The following is a 15,163-nucleotide window of genomic DNA, read 5'->3' on the forward strand; positions in this document are numbered from 1 at the left end:
GGGTGAAGTTCGGGGGGGTTCGGATTCCGAGGAACCGAACCCGCTCATCACTAATTATTGTATAATTAAAATGACAGCATTTACTGTTTTCATTTATTGCTAAACAAAAAGGAAATGTGCATTTCTTTGGAATTTAGAGGGCCACTTATACGACTCTGAAATGCCTGTCACTGATATAAGCAAACTGTATTGGGTCTGTTAAAACGCTCTGTAAAATAGTTTTGTGAGTTTAATTTATGTAATAATTTAAAAATAAAAATCATATAACATTGTACCCATATAAGTGGTTTTGGGTGACCACTTTTGCAAAGAGAAGTAAAGATTAATGAGGCTCAAACCAACTAATGTTGTTGGGTAACTATTAATAAGGTTATGTAAGATGTGTAAGGAAAATATTCGGAGACTGTAATTATGTCTGCATGCTTCCTTTATCAGCATATCCTTCATTGTCCAGTAACTAAATTGTTAGGAAATCATGACACAATAGAACAAATGCAGCTGTTGGCCATTGAGTCCATGAAACACCCTAAAGAACAATTATAGTCTTGCCTAGTGCTTTAGCGCCCACTTGTGGTGAATTAGGAAAAGTTTGTTTTGTGTTACATTGTTTGCATTGTAGAAATATATATCTTGTGTTACCTCCAAACTACAAATTATCTTCCTCAAAATACCAGTGATTAATCAAGCAGACATTACAATAAATAAAACAAATACATAATTAACACTTTCTATTATTCATGTCTGTAAAAAAATAAGGAAGTCTAAATCAAACATTTTAAAATGATTAATTCCAATGTTCTCATTTAAGGCTAGCATACGAATATGAAAGCTTTGAATTTGTTAACGGTGGTCCGTACAAACATCCAGTAGTTTCTTCATAGATGTTCATTTTGCAGGTAAGAATAGTGGCAAGTCATGTGATCAGTTCAGTAATGTAGAACCTGATCAGAGAAGGATGCAGTTGGTATAGTAGCAAATGCTGGGAACCTCGCCTGTGCAGCACTCTCAGGCCCATAGTGCAGGAAAAGAGAACTTAGAGAATGAGTGATGACTGTAGATTGAGCATACAGCATTCAGCGCAAGACCTCATTGTTTTTATGCAGCTACTGATATGCCTCATCATTTGATATCCAATGATATTTGACACTAACTGGAGAACCAGGCACATAGTGATGCCCAGCATCAGAGGCGTAACTAAGGGGGGTTGAGCAGGGCACGTGCCCTGGGCGCAGTGGCAGGCCCAGCAGAAGGGGGCGCCGCTGGCCAGGGCATCGTACCTGCTCGCCCGCCCCGCCTCCATTAATGTGCTGCTGCTGCTGCCGCCGGGAGCCTGCTGTGTGATAATGAGGAGCAGCAGCAGAGAGTAACCTGTGACAGTGGGGTCAGAGGAGCATGTGCTGAGCCCAGATTGGTGGAGCCCAGCACATGCTCATCTGACCCGAGCAGGGGGCGGGACTACATTGGGATCTTCTACAGCAGCACAGCTCTTCTCCTGGGCCCTGGCTGGCAGCATGTAAGAGGAGGGGGGAGCTGCTGGAGGCTACAAGTCGTCAAAGGTGAGGGCTCCTCTGTGTGTGTGTGTGTGTGTGTCCCTGAGTGTCTCCATGCCCCACATCAGCAGTGTGTGTGTGTCTCCATGTCCCCCTCCCTATCAGCAGTGTGTGTGTGTCTCCATGTCCCCCTCCCCCATCAGCAGTGTGTGTGTGTCTCCATGTCCCCCTCCCCCATCAGCAGTGTGTGTGTGTCTCCATGTCCCCCACCCCCATCAGCAGTGTGTGTGTCTCCATGTCCCCCTCCCCCCATCAGCAGTGTGTGTCTTCATGTCCCCCTCCCCACACCAGAGTGTCTCCATGCCCCCCTATCCCCCATCAGCAGTGTGTGTGTGTGTGTTTGTGTGTGTGTCTCCATGCCCCCTACCCCCCATCAGCAGTGTGTGTGTCTCTATGCCCCCCTACCCCCCATCAGCAGTGTGTGTGTCTCCATGCCCCCCTCCCCCATCAGCAGTGTGTGTCCCCATGCCCCCCTGCCCCCATCAGCAGTGTGTGTGTCTCCATGTCCCCCTCCCCCCATCAGCAGTGTGTGTCCCCATGCCCCCCTACCCCCCATCAGCAGTGTGAGTGTCTCCATGTCCCCCTCCCCCCATCAGCAGTGTGTGTCCTCATGCCCCCTGCCCCCATCAGCAGTGTGTGTGTGTGTGTGTGTGTGTGTGTGTGTGTGTCTCCATGCCCCCCCATCAGCAGTGTGTGTTTGTGTGTGTCTCCATGCCCACTCCCCCCATCAGCAGTGTGTCTCCATGCCCCCCCCAACAGCATTGTGTGTGTGTGTCTCCATGTTCCCCCCATCAGCAGTGTGTGTTTCCATGCACCCTCCCCACCAGCAGTGTATCTCCATGCCCCCTCCCCGCCAGCAGTGTGAGTATCTCCATTCAACATCACAGGGGGGTTCGTCTACCGCATTGTGATGTTAATCGCATATGTTAGCATCGCTGCGGTAGGTTGCGAGGGGCGGCAATGTATTATAATACATCCCGCCCTCTCTCTCAGAATGCCAGCACAGGGCGCTCAGGTGCGGTGCAGTCTCCCTGAAAGCAGCAGCATGGGCTCCCAGCGCATGGAACACACACAGAGACACAGAGTGCGATGGCATGTGCTGAATGACGACGCAGGGGGGGGTGATGGTGTGCTGAATGACGACGCAGGGGGAGGTGATGGTGTGCTGAATGATGACACGGGGAGGTGATGGTGTGCTGAGTGACGACACAGGGGGAGGTGATGGTGTGCTGAGTGACGACGCAGGGGGAGGTGATGGTGTGCTGAGTGACGACGCAGGGGGAGGTGATGGTGTGCTGAGTGGTGACGCAGGGGGAGGTGATGGTGTGCTGAGAGACGTTGCAGCAGGAGGTGATGGTGTGCTGAGTGACGACGCAGGGGGAGGTGAGGGTGTGCTGAGAGACGTCGCAGGAGGAGGTGATGGTGTGCTGAGTGACGACGCAGGGGGAGGTGATGGTGTGCTGAGAGACGTTGCAGGAGTAGGTGATGGTGTGCTGAGTGACAACGCAGGGGGAGGTGATGGTGTGCTGAGAGACGTCGCAGGAGGAGGTGATGGTGTGCTGAGTGACGACGCAGGGGGAGGTGATGGTGTGCTGAGAGACGTCGCAGGAGGAGGTGATGGTGTGAGAGAGAGATGATGGTGTGGCTGAGAGACGCAGGGGGCAGGATGTGAGTCTTGTTGAACCGCTGTTGCATGATGCTGACCTTGTTAATATTCCTGCACAAACAGGCATCTTCTGGACGATGGGATCTCCTACATGAATAGTGAATACCGACTGCAGATGCCATCTGCCTCAGACGATACAGTTCTTCAGAGGATCCACAGTGTGAGAAACCATCATACAGGTAAGGTGCATGTTGTCACGCCCCATTTTCGGTCACCATGCCCCTTCTGGTATGTGAACACGCCCATTTTTTTGGCGCACGCTTGTGGCACGTGCACACAATTTGTCCATTTGTTTCTAAGGCTTTTCTTTCCTTCTTTTTTTTTTTTTTTTTAGGTGGTGGTGGGGGGGAAGGTTGGGGGGGGTGCCATTCCTATTCTTGCCCTGGGCTCCAAAAACCCTAGTTATGCCTCTGCCCAGCATTAGTCTTTAGTTGGAAACAGCTTCCCTACTATTCTTATGGAAGCTGATCTGATAGTGCTAAAAGGATGAGTCACTTCTCCTCCTTCTCTCAGACCATTGTCCAAAGTCCATGTATTAGACTGGTTTGAGTGTTTTTCATTACAACAGCTATTACTATACTTGGGACTCATGATGTGAGCTGGTAGATTTCCACAAAGGTACACGAGATTGCAGAGCAAAATGGTAGTATTTATTACGGCACATTAGCTTGATAGTCCTAGTGGTGAAGTTGGATACATTAGGGCTGATACAAAGTTTAATATAAGTTGTTTTTGGTCATATCTTGTGTGTTTTCACAATGGGCATGTTCTGGAACTGATCAAACACTAGTTATAGGCAACTTAATCACATTTCACTTACAACTGAAAAGCCATAACTGGGTAACAGGGAATTCACAATAAGTCCAAATTCAGGATGAGGGGTGATATTGCAGGCTATACAAAATTGTGCCTGTAACAGTTTTCAAATGGCTCTTATGTGCTAGGGATAGGGCTCGTACAAGTGAGTACAACTTTGCCTTAGACCTATTATGTGCCTATATTTGTAAAGTAGTTTGAAAATTAGAATCACTGTGTGAAGTGAAATTGTTGAAATGATAAAAAAAAAAGATGGAAAGAGTATATTTTTAGGGGCATTACTTGTTGTGTAAAGGGCACAGGACTGTTTTCATGGTGTAAAATTTTCTTAAGGATCTCTATTACTGGGACCATATAGGTGAAATAGTTGGCCACCAAGAGATTTCAATCTATTTAATTTTCACAGCCCTTACATTTAAGGATAGTCAGGAAGAACCTTTTGCAGCAAGGGTCTAGTAAGTTCAGGGAGTGAGCGGGGGCAAGACGTTTATTTCCAGCAATGGTGAGTTTTGTGCAACTGTAAAGACCCAACAGGAGACTTTCAAAGCTCTATTACAAAAATAAATGTAAATAGTGTCAAGATAATTGGCACAAAAATGTCAATTATACATTTCCATAAACAGGATGTCTTCTTCATCTGGACAGGTGATGAATCTGGATTTATAGATATGATGGAATCTTTGAAAGAAAGGGACAATCCAGATTTTCTTGACATTAAAATTTTAGAAAACAAAGGGGATTCTCAAGTGCTTATATATCGAAAACCAACAGATCATAATACTGTTTTTCTAGAATCCAATTACCATCAACTAGCTGTCAAGCACTGGCTACCCATGGACTGTGGTGGTCTCTTATCAGGTTCAATTTAAGTTCTACAGTTTTGCTGAGGTGCGCTCCCTGGGTCACTATGGGTAATGTTCTCTATCCGAAAAAAGGGAGTTCACATCTACAGATGATTTTTCAGCAGTACTCCCTCATTCCAATTTTAAACGGTATCCCCAAAAAGAAAGAGAGAATTGTATATAGTGAAGTACCGTAGGGCTCAAATGGGTTCACAAACAATCAATCACATATATGATATAGTGTAGAGCAAAAAACTAGAATCCACCTTGATATGGCAGACCTACGTACCAGAATTAGTGGGGTGTCAATAATGCCCACCCAAATACGCTTGTAATATCACTCCCTTTGTTCCTGCAGACTTCAATAGCAATTTTTTCTCCCAATTCTTCACCTCTCCATTCAGATACAGTGTGTCCGGAAATAGGAGGAAATGGCAATATATAGTGAAGTACTGCTTGTTGTAAAGTGCAAAATTGATTTATTTTTTTAAAGTGCAACATAAAACAATGAGCGTCTTAATAACAAAGTGCAAATTCGCATAGATAGAAACTAAAATCCACCACAGATTAGTGGACCCACGTACCAGAGTTTTTGGGGTGTCTCAGTGGCCCACCCAAAAACGCTTGTAATATTGCTCCCCGGGGTATGTAGCAACAAACGGCGTGTTCCCTCTGGCTTCTGCAGGTACCTCCAATCAGTCAAGGTGACTGATTGGAGGTACCTGCAGAAGCCAGAGGGAACACGCCGTTAGTAATGCAAATAAGAGGCATTTTCATCAAAAAAAGGTGCCCAACGTTAGCAGAGCGGCCAGCTGACTCACGCCAGGCATCTCCTGCTACATGGCGTATTGAGGCAAGATGTATGAGAACACATCTGCATCCAAGCAGAGGCAGAGATCATAGTGTTAGCACCCATGTGAGTGCTGTGTGTGGGTGGGTTCTTTGTGCGGTAGTGTTCGGCATATGTGTAAGGGGCATTATGTGTATAAAGGCATTAATAAAGGTTGGGATAATGTGTAAGGGGCATATGTGTAAGGGGCATTACTGTGTGGTATTATGTGTATAAATGCATTACTAATGTGTGGCATTATGTGTTTAAGGTGCTCTATTGTGTGGCGTAACGTATAGAAACGCACTACTGCGTGGTCTAATGTGAATAAAGAGCAATAAGATGTGGTATAATATGAATAAGGAGCAATTCAGTGTGATGTAATGTGAATAAGGGTCACTACTCTGAGGAGTAACGTATATAAAGTAAAGTGGTACTACTGTGTGATGTAAAGTGAACAAGGGACACTATAGCATTATACAATGTGAATAAAGTTGCACTACTGTGTGGCATAATTTGAATTGGGGGTACTATTGTATGGCCATGCCCCTTCCCAGCAAGAACACGCCCCTTTTTGAGAAATATCCAGCTGAAATAGAAAATGTACAATGTCACCTTGAAGCAATAAAAAAATTCAATGGAACAAAATACATAGACAAATTAACTAAATAATGTTCCAAAAACCCTGTTGTCCAATATACAGTATGTCTTTCATATTTAGGTATCCGAACAACATAAGACAGAGAAAGATTGTCTCTTTGTTGGCGCACTTAGAAGAAAAGAGAAAAATATTTGTCTATTATCAATATTGATGTTAAAATATAACTTTTATTAGTACTTAGCTTAAAACATATAGCAATTGAGAAACATAAGTGTGAAATAATATAAATCAATTGTGTGAAATAAGTGAATAAATCTGTGATACAATGTATTAAAATAATAAAAACTGATTCACTGTGCCTGAATTTTTTCGTTCAATTCACTGTGTTGTGTATATATATATATGTACCATTGTGGGACTATTAAATATATATAATGCTTATACTAAATGTAGGGTTGGACAGCATATATTCCACACATAGATGGCAGGAAAAGGTAATTAAAGTATATGTCTGTAAAAAGATACAGATATCACATGATGAGACTGTAAGTGTCAAGAATCCACCTGAGATGATCGTACCAACTCTGCTGACAAATGACCCTTTTAGAACACTGTTAATTAGTCTTAATGACAGAATTTACATGTCAAGTAGACATATATATATGCAGTAGCTTTTATTATGGACATCCGCCGTTATTCTCCGTGTTTGGGATCCCCGCTAATAATTAGAGGGTTATTATGTCCAGTTTGTGGTTAAAAGCCACAACGGCTTTATTTGTCACCACTTTCTATGTCCCATCAAATGATTATCTGTATCAGATGCTGGAGGGATAGATAACCAATATCAGCCTTTTATGATGATTATAACTTCATGAACATAAGTAACAATTCAAGACAAACATATAACCTATCTGCTCGTTTAGTGTGTGTGTTTCGTGATTTCTATTTCCACAAGACTTTCATCACTTTTCAGGACTCTAATGTATAGGTCCACTCATTATTCACAGAAACGTGGTGGGCTTCTACTTGCTACCCTTGGGTTGCTTCCTGATATTACAAGAGAAGAGGGGGGGACATGTATCAGTAGTTAACGTGCCGTCATCTAGGAATTGATGTACCGCATGTTTAATATATACGGCAAGTATTTAAATACACTTTTGTTCGTGCCCTATGTAGCTATGTCAGGGATGCAACAGTATCCAGATGCAGTATAGGGTAAATCCCTATCCTACACGTCACTCAGAAATTGCAATGGGGATGTGCAGCAGCCATTTGATATATAATAGCTTGTGTCACTCAATATGGTTCGTTTTGCTAAGATATCTATAGCAGATTTAACTGCCTTGAATGTGTCACCCTCCAGGAGTCAATATACCCAGTGTCTAGAATTTACAGCAGATGTTTAAATGCAATATCGTCTGTGCCATACATGGCTGTACCAGAATTGCAATATTATCCAAATGCTGTGTTTAGGTAGATTCCTGTCTGACACGTCTCTTAAGGATTTCAGTAGAGATACATAGCAGCTATTTAGTATGTAGCGACTTATATTATTTAGTGTAGTGTGCTTTGCACTGCTTTAATAGTATCAATAAACGTAACAAGTTCGTACCTACTTCATTGTCTTGTGGAAATAGAAATCACGAAACACACACACTAAACGAGCAGATAGGTTATATGTTTGTCTTGAATTGTTACTTATGTTCATGAAGTTATAATCATCATAAAAGGCTGATATTGGGGATCTATCCCTCCAGCATCTGATACAGATAATCATTTGATGGGACATAGCAGATCAATTATAGAAAGTGGTGACAAATAAAGCCGTTGCGGCTTTTAACCACAAACTGGACATAATAACCCTCTAATTATTAGCGGGGATCCCAAACACGGAGAATAACGGCGGATGTCCATAATAAAAGCTACTGCATATATATATATGACTAATGTAAATTCTGTCATTAAGTCTAATCTGCATAATAGACGTGACCCAATTTGTACACAAGAGTCGGAGCAAATTATTATTCAGAGACCATTATTAGCAAATTAGGTCATACTTAGACCTACAAGACAGCTATGGTTTTATTGCTCATGAAAAATTAACAGTGTTTTAAAAGGGTCATTTGTCAGCAGAGTTGGTACGATCATCTCAGGTGGATTCTTGACACTTACAGTCTCATCATGTGATATCTGTATCTTTTTACAGACATATACTTTAATTACCTATTCCTGCCGTCTATGTGTGGAATATATGCTGTCCAACCCTACATTTAGTATAAGCATTATATATATTTAATAGTCCCACAACGGTACATATATATATATATATATATATATATATATATACACAACACAGTGAATTGAGCGGAAAAATTCAGGCACAGTGAATCAGTTTTTATTATTTTAATACATTGGGGTAAATTTACTAAGGTCCCGATTTTGACCGAGATGCCGTTTTTTCATCTAAGTGTCATCTCGGTAATTTACTAAGCAATAATCACGGCAGTGATGAGGGCATTCGTAATTTTTTGGAAGTCCAACAAAAAAATTACGAATGAATACACCATTGGTCAAAACGCGGCTGTTTAACTATGAATCTCTGTAATTTACTAAGAAGTGCAAAGCAAAAAAAAACAAACACTGCCGTGAAAAATTACAACTCGTAAAAAAGTGCAAAAAAAAAACAGACCTGCTTTTTTAATCCGTGATTGTATAGGCATGCAGGGATCCATGAGATCCGTGCATGTATATCAGTGGGAAGGGGTGGGAAAATGGTTATTTTCTTTAAAAAAATTGCGTGGGGGTCCCCCCTCCTAAGCATAACCAGCCTCGGGCTCTTTGAGCCGATCCTGGTTGCAGAAATATGGGGGGAAAATTGACAGGGGTTCCCCCATATTTAAGCAACCAGCATCGGGCTCTGCGCCTGGTCCTGGTTCCAAAAATATGGGGGACAAAAAGAGTAGGGGTCCCCCGTATTTTTAAAACCAGCACCGGGCTCCACTAGCTGGACAGATAATGCCACAGCCGGGGGTCACTTTTATATAGTGCCCTGCGGCCGTGGCATCAAATATCCAACTAGTCACCCCTGGCCGGGGTACCCTGGGGGAGTGGGGACCCCTTCAATCAAGGGGTCCCCCCCCCAGCCACCCAAGGGCCAGGGGTGAAGCCCGAGGCTGTCCCCCCCCCCATCCAATTGGCTGCGGATGGGGGGCTGTTTGCCTTTTGTGAAAATGAAAATATATTGTTTTTAGTAGCAGTACTACAAGGCCCAGCAAGCCTCCCCCGCATGCTGGTACTTGGAGAACCACAAGTACCAGCATGCGGCGGAAAAAAGGGCCCGCTGGTACCTGTAGTACTACTACTAAAAAAATACCCAAAAAAAGACAAGACACACACACCTTGAAAGTAAAGTTTTATTACATACATCCACACAAACATACATACATACTTACCTTATGTTCACACGAGGGTCGGTCCTCTTCTCCAGTAGAATCCAAGGGGTACCTGTGAATAAATTCTACTCACCAGATCCAGGGTCCCAGGCTCCTCGGAGAATCATTTTGTAATCCACGTACTTGATTTAAAAAAAAAAAAACGGACACCCGAGCCACGCACTGAAAGGGGACCCATGTTTGCACATGGGCCCCCTTTCCCCGAGTGCCAGAAACCCACTCTGACTGATGTCTAAGTGGGTTTCTTCAGCCAATCAGGGAGCACCCTCCTGATCGGCTGTGTGCTCCTGTACTGACTGACAGGCGGCACACGGCAGTGTTACAATGTAGCGCCTATGCGCTCCATTGTAACCAATGGTGGGAACTTTCTGCTCAGCGGTGAGGTCACTTTCGGTCAACCGCAGGGCAGAAAGTTCCCACCATTGGTTACAATGGAGCGCATAGGCGCTACATTGTAACACTGCCGCGTGCTGCCTGTCAGTCAGTACAGGAGCACACAGCCGATCAGGAGGGTGCTACAACGTGGCGCTCCCTGATTGGCTGAAGAAACCCACTTAGACATCAGTCAGAGTGGGTTTCTGGCATTCGGGGAAAGGGGGCCCATGTGCAAACATGGGTCCCCTTTCAGTGCGTGGCTCGGGTGTCCGTTTTTTTTTTTTAATCAAGTACGTGGATTACAAAGGGATTCTCCGAGGAGCCTGGGACCCTGGATCTGGTGAGTAGAATTTATTCAACAGGTACCCCTTGGATTCTACTGGAGAAGAGGACCGACCCTCGTGTGAACATAAGGTAAGTATGTATGTATGTTTGTGTGGATGTATGTAATAAAACTTTACTTTCAAGGTGTGTGTGTCTTGTCTTTTTTTGGGTATTTTTTTAGTAGTAGTACTACAGGTACCAGCGGGCCCGTTTTTCCTCCGCATGCTGGTACTTGTGGTTCTCCAAGTACCAGCATGCGGGGGAGGCTTGCTGGGCCTTGTAGTACTGCTACTAAAAACAATATCTTTTAATTTTCACAAAAGGCTATCAGCCCCCCATCCGCAGCCAATTGGATGGGGGGGACAGCCTCGGGCTTCACCCCTGGCCCTTGGGTGGCTGGGGGGGGGAACCCTTGATTGAAGGGGTCCCCACTCCCCCAGGGTACCCCGGCCAGGGGTGACTAGTTGGATATTTGATGCCACGGCCGCAGGGCACTATATAAAAGTGACCCCCAGCTGTGGCATTATCTGTCCAGCTAGTGGAGCCCGGTGCTGGTTTTAAAAATACGGGGGACCCCTACTCTTTTTGTCCCCCGTATTTTTGGAACCAGGACCAGGCGCAGAGCCCGATGCTGGTTGCTTAAATATGGGGGAACCCCTGTCAATTTTTTTCCCATATTTCTGCAACCAGGATCGGCTCAAAGAGCCCGAGACTGGTTATGCTTAGGAGGGGGGACCCCACGCAATTTGTTTTTAAGTTTTACAGTGTTTATTGAAAAAAAAAAAATGAACCCCAGCACGGATCACACAGATCCGGCCGAGATTCATTTTGAAAAAGTCGGCAGTGTTTTGCTAATCACTGCCGTAAAAAACTGAAAAAAAAAACCGAATGACATCGACATCGGAAAACCCGAAAAGGCAAAATACGGCAGCTTAGTAAATTAGTCGTAATCAATTCAAAAAGTTGCATATTTACACTTTCGATGTCATTCGTGATTGAACTTTGACCTCAAACGGGAAAACACGAATCTTAGTAAATTTACACCATTGTATCACAGAATTTATTCACTTATTTCACACAATTGATTTATATTATTTCACACTTATGTTTCTCAATTGCTATATGTTTTAAGTTAAGTACTAATAAAAGTTATATTTTAACATCAATATTGATAATAGACAAATATTTTTCTCTTTTCTTCTAAGTGCGCCAACAAAGAGACAATCTTTCTCTGTCTTATGTTGTTCTTCAATCTTATTGTCTATGGCAGCACCCCCTATGATGAATGGTGAAAAAACTCTCTGTAATCATATCATTTGGGGAATTCTTTATCAAATTTAGGAATACTAATAATAGTCTGGTGCAGAGGACATCCCTGTCCCCCATCTCCCTTATATTTACTGTTGTAAGAGTTGGTTATCCAACTTTCTTGTCTTCTAGCACAGCACATATAATTGTATTCAAATACATTATTTAATACAATTTATTAAAGAACCAATTTAGATAATTATTAACTTTAACCTGATTGACAATCTGTAGACGAGATGGCTACATTTAGCTTAACCAAAGACTTAGATGATACACGAGAAAGATTGAGGAATAATATCAGTGCGATGTTTGAGAATGACACACTATCAAGTGATCCTTTGAATGGTGACTGGATGGATGATCTCTACTCTCTAAAACAGGTTTTGATCAAACAGAGTAAAACTTGGTGGAATAAAACCACCTTTGATAGTTATATCAAACATAAGGTGACACCAAGGGGTCTAAGACCCAGGGGTTTTCCTGCATTCGAATTGGCTAATGTTGATCTACAAAAGGAATGGGAAAACATCTTATCCCAGTGTTCCATGGAATTAATAAAAGTTTTAATAAAACATGACGAGATCCTCCTCAATAGATACACACAGGAAATGACAGCATTGGGTAACAAACTCAAGAAATTTGAGTCATTGGATAAATTTCAAATGACATACAATAAGTACAAAAAAGAAATTGAGGAAATTGAGAAAACTATCATAGAAAGAAAACGTAGAAAACTGCACAGGACATAACGGATTTTGCACAAAATAAAGCATATAAATGGAAGACATATGGATCACACAACAGAGCTAACAGTATTACCAACTGCACAACCTCAGATGTTGATTCATCTGAAGGGGAAGGAAACCCGAATATACCTAGTAGGGAACGTGGTAGGATTTTTTTAGAGAGAACTCCACAAGAGATACGCGAAGGTATAGGCCGAGAATACATAAGATCAGGTGGGGGAAGGGGCGAAAGAAGAAAACGAGATACACGCGATTGGAGGGAAGAACCAAGGGAACAGAGACGGTACCGCAAGTAATGGAGGATCAACTACGTATTATTAATTTAACGGACCGAACTCTTACAACTGACCAGATCTCCCTCCTGTCAAAGGGTCTATCATTTTCCCCCATCCACAGACCCGACCGGTTTGAGTGTGAAAAGGATTTACACCTTTTCACACGGAAAATTCTTCTCAAAAAATTCTTTAAGAACAGGGATGCATATTTGGAGCAATCCATATTAGAGAATAACCCCACTACCACTATCTCTTTAACAACAGATGATCAGCCTATTTTGAGAATGTTGGAAGAATTAGATGCTGACAATGAGATGGATCAACATGAGCTACAGCCATTTGATGTGACAAAAATTAAGAAAAAATCCACCTTTTTCCCGGATTTTAAAATCTGTCCACCAGTAAAAGTTTTTCTTGATTTGGTGTCTAGGGATCTTGACACTTTATTTAGGGAACAGGACTCCCCTAAATTTGAACAGGATAACCTTACTAAGGAGGAAAGATCTGCTCTGAGGGAAATCTTGCAATGGCAGGACACCATTATAAAGCTTTCTGATAAAAGGGGCAACGTGGTCTTGTGGCCAAGAACCCTATATGTCAAAGAACTAGACAAACAGCTGAAAGATCGTACATGTTACAAACCCCTTATCTTTAATCCCACTTCGGATTTCCAGAGTCAGTACATGAATATGATCTCACGAGCGGTATCTGATGGAATTATCCCTAGGAAAGATTTCGATTTCCTGAAAGTTGATAAACCAGTGATCCCAACCTTGTACCTGCTCCCTAAGGTACACAAAAATGAAACCACACCACCAGGGAGACCAATAGTCTCTGGCGTAGGCAGTCTCACCGAGAAAGCGAGTATTTATGTGGACCAATACTTGCGAAACTTTGTTTTGTCCTTACCAGCCTATGTCAAAGACACAATGGATGTTCTAACGAGATTTCAGAACATCAATGTGCCACCAGGAACTTGGTTGGCGACGTACGACGTCGAAAGTTTATACACAAGTATTGGTCATGCTAATGGGATTGAAGCAGTGAAGTTCTTTCTGAATATGAGTATACAACATGAATTTAACTCATTCCTCCTCTCAATGTTGGAGTTCATTCTCACCAAAAATTATTTCACGTGCAACGAACGGTACTACCTCCAGGTTAGAGGAACAGCTATGGGGACAGCATGTGCCCCCACATATGCTGGCCTCTACCTGGGATGGTGGGAACGGGAGCAGGTCTTCCAAGACTGTCATGAGAAATATACAAATCATATCGTACTGTACTTGAGGTATATAGATGACATCTTCATCCTATGGGATGGAGACCAAGTCCTTTTGAATGAGTTCATCAATATTCTCAATAGGAATGATCTCAATTTAAGACTCACAGGGGAGATTAGCCAGAAAACAATTAACTTTTTGGATCTTACAATCAGTATAGAAGAAGATGGATCAATTTCGACAGACATTTACCGGAAAAAAACGGCAACAACCAGCATTTTACATTCAAGCAGTTCGCACTTACCGGCTACTATCCGTGGCATTCCGAAGGGTGAACTCCTCCAGACAAAAAGAAATTGTTCCGATGCAACAAATTACTCCATGAGAGAACAACAACAGGTTGAAAGATTAAAGCAAAGGGGGTATAGTAATCGGACAATTAAAACTGCCAAACGAGATGTAAAAACATACACCAGAGATTCCCTGTTGGTACCGAAAATCAGAACCCCTAAAGAAGAACAAGTAAGATTTATAAGTGCCTTCAATAATAAATGGAGGGAAATTAACAGCATCTTACAAAGCCACTGATCAGTTCTGACAACCGATGAAGACCTTTAAGAGATTTTACCACAAAAAGTTCAGAGCAGTTGGAGAAGGACTCACAATCTCAAGGACATCTTAGTGAAGAGCCATTTACCATCTTTGAAATAACCATTACACAATAAGAAGGGCTCTTTTTGCTGCAGACAATGCAAAGCGTGTCAATTCATCACGACCAGAACCGACTATAAGGATGCTTATGGCAAAAAGTGGGACATAGAGAGCTATATTGACTGCACCACATCTGGGGTAGTCTACCAAATAATATGCCCCTGTAACAAGATATACATAGGCAAAACTATAAGACAACTCAAGGTGAGACTACTCGAGCATGTGGCTACTATAAGAAATGCAAGGCAGGATAAAGCCAAATTCAAAACCCTTACTCCAATTGCCAACCACTTTTTACAGTACCATGACGGTCTTGTTAAAGGTTTGCAAGCATTCAGTATGAAACATTTTGAAACAGGGATCCGAGGTGGTGATATTGATGGGGATTTGCTTAGGTTTGAGTGCAAAATGATATTCCTTATGGACAGCTTGCACTCAAGGGGCC

At 42.8% G+C, this 15,163-nt stretch overlaps 1 long non-coding RNA gene across 1 annotated transcript; it reads left to right on the plus strand.

Moving 5' to 3' along the window:
- Positions 1-1,480: 1,480 nt before the first annotated feature.
- On the plus strand, positions 1,481-3,395 carry LOC134957368 (uncharacterized). The gene is made up of 2 exons (XR_010186578.1): positions 1,481-1,556; positions 3,280-3,395. It is a non-coding gene; the product is annotated as an uncharacterized LOC134957368 (long non-coding RNA).
- Positions 3,396-15,163: the final 11,768 nt, after the last annotated feature.

Source organism: Pseudophryne corroboree, chromosome 1 (genome assembly GCF_028390025.1).
Source record: "Pseudophryne corroboree isolate aPseCor3 chromosome 1, aPseCor3.hap2, whole genome shotgun sequence".
NCBI lineage: Eukaryota > Metazoa > Chordata > Amphibia > Anura > Myobatrachidae > Pseudophryne > Pseudophryne corroboree.